Genomic DNA, 2,288 nt, shown 5'->3' on the forward strand with positions numbered 1-2,288 from the left:
GAAAGAAAGAAAGAAAGAAAGAAAGAAAGAAAGAAAGAAAGAAAGAAGAAAGGGAGGAAGGAAGAAAGAGCGTAGAAGTGACTGGAAGAGTAGGGATACTCTGGTATGGAGGTGTTAAGTGGATGCTTGCTGTGTACTCAGTGTTCCCCCATTCTGCAGGCCCCCCCCTCCCTGACGATACTAGTTGTCAACACTCTAACTAAACCCGGTGCTATACATCACCGGGGAGGATTTGCAAGAACTATGGGAGTCGTGCGATGTCTCCATTACCTTATATATAGATGCGCACAGGGCTGCTGAGCACTAGGGAAGGTCTCTGTAGACAAAGCTCTGAGGAGTGGGCACCTCCTTCACTCCCACAGCAGGGAAGCCAAGACAGCTTGTCTCGGCCTCTGGTATGAGAGACTTCAGGCAGACTTCTCACACAGCACAGCGTGTGTTCCTTGTACTCTACCCTGTACACCTTGTACAGACTAAGGTGCAGCTCAGGTCTGAGAAATCAAAACTGACCAAAAAAAAAAAAAAAAGCTCGCATATCACTGGGGGAAGCAATTTAGTCCCACAGAGAGTGCCACAGTGTGAGACCGAGGTCCCACTCAATGACCGAGTGACCTCAGCAGAAAGAGGCACGAAATTGACCTCATGTCAAGGGCTGGGGGCATTGGGGGGGGTAGCTAAAGCCACCAGTGGGGACGAGGGACATGGTCCAATGGTATCAGAGGATCTTGGGTGGTCAGCACCTGCCAGTGGGCACCTGCGAGAAGCTGAATTCTGACAAGCCCCAGAAAGGAGACAGAGTGGAAACACAGCCGTGGGCAGGAGCACCCTGCATGTAAGCACTCCAAACCTCATTTCCTTAGCTCTTTTCCCCCACTCCTTCCTGGAGGAGCTGGCCAGCCTAGGGCAGAGACAAGTGCCAGGTTGGAAGAAACATGGTGGTGGTGAGGGTGCCTACACCACTCCCTTTCCCACCGGGGGTGGTTTTTGTTATTATCCTGTACCAGACATATTAATTACTGAAATGCCCCCCCCCCTTTGGCTAAATGTAACCATAGACTTGTTTAGCTCGAAAGGGCCCTCTAAAGGAACATGCCCTGTGCCTTCATTAATCAGGAGGTAGAAAAACAAAACAAAACAAAACATTTTATAGGGCAGGTCTGAACAGGGTTAAGTGGGAAAGAATTCAACTGTTTAGGAGTTTACCCATGTGCCTTGGCTACTATACCACCAGCCTCAAGGCATTCCGCGTCATCCCATGAGCCTCCGAGGCTGTCTCCTTTAGGCCTTGAATGATAAAGAAGTGACGTGTGTCACAAAACCCCTCTTTTGCGAGTGTCTGATAATTTAGGATTTCCAGCAAAGATGTTGCAAGGACATTGGGTGCAAAGAACTTGACTTGTAAATATAAGCCTAACTGTCTAATAAATACATGTAAATGCTCTTCATCTCGAACAGGCCAGATTAGGAGACCAGCAAGGTCTTCATCAGTCAGAAAATTATATTTCAAAGAAGCAGACCATATGAGAAGGGCCGAATTTCCAGGTTCTCCTCCAGACTCAGCCCTCATCCTGCATATCTGATGTGGTGTCTCTCAGGCTTTCCTAAGATGGGGTTCTGAACAGGGTGGCTGGGACTCTGTCTTCTGTCAGAGGCAGACTTATGGCTAGGGCTGATGCAATGACCAGAGTGACAGTCTCCACACTGTGTGCCCTTTATCACCTGGGATTCCCCACACACCATCCCGTATTCTCTTGAGTGCTCATCACACTGGTTCCTCTGCTCGGGTGGGAGAGGCTACGTTGTCCTGGAGCCTTTGTGATGTAGTTCCCAGGGAGAACCTCAGGGAAAGGACAGATCCTGTGCTGTCAGGTTCCATGTGGTTCCATACTCCCTGTTAACTGGGAGTCTGCATAGGGTTTAATGTCTACCAGTGCTTTCTCTGGACATTTTAGCAACGTGTGTTTCATTTATGTGAGGCATCCATTGTTGACTTGACTTACAAAGAAAACCATTCCAAAGCAGAGTGCTAAGGACGAATGATTTTTATGGTGCGGTGTTCTTTAAACCACAAATGGCTGCTTTTGAGGGATTTAACGAGCTCTCATTCCGACTTTCAAAGTCCCAGGCAACCGACAGTTGCTGGGTTTGGTTTCCTTACTCTGGGATCTGCTACCCAGGTGCCTCCATCCATCCACATCTACTCTGAGGCCTCATCAGTGGCTAAAGAGTTAGCGCTGGTCAAGCAGAGACCTCCTGGGTCCTGTCAGGAGGGGGTGCAGCCAGTGTCC

This window comes from Mus caroli, chromosome 5, assembly GCF_900094665.2.
Source record: "Mus caroli chromosome 5, CAROLI_EIJ_v1.1, whole genome shotgun sequence".
Classification (NCBI taxonomy): Eukaryota; Metazoa; Chordata; class Mammalia; order Rodentia; family Muridae; genus Mus; species Mus caroli.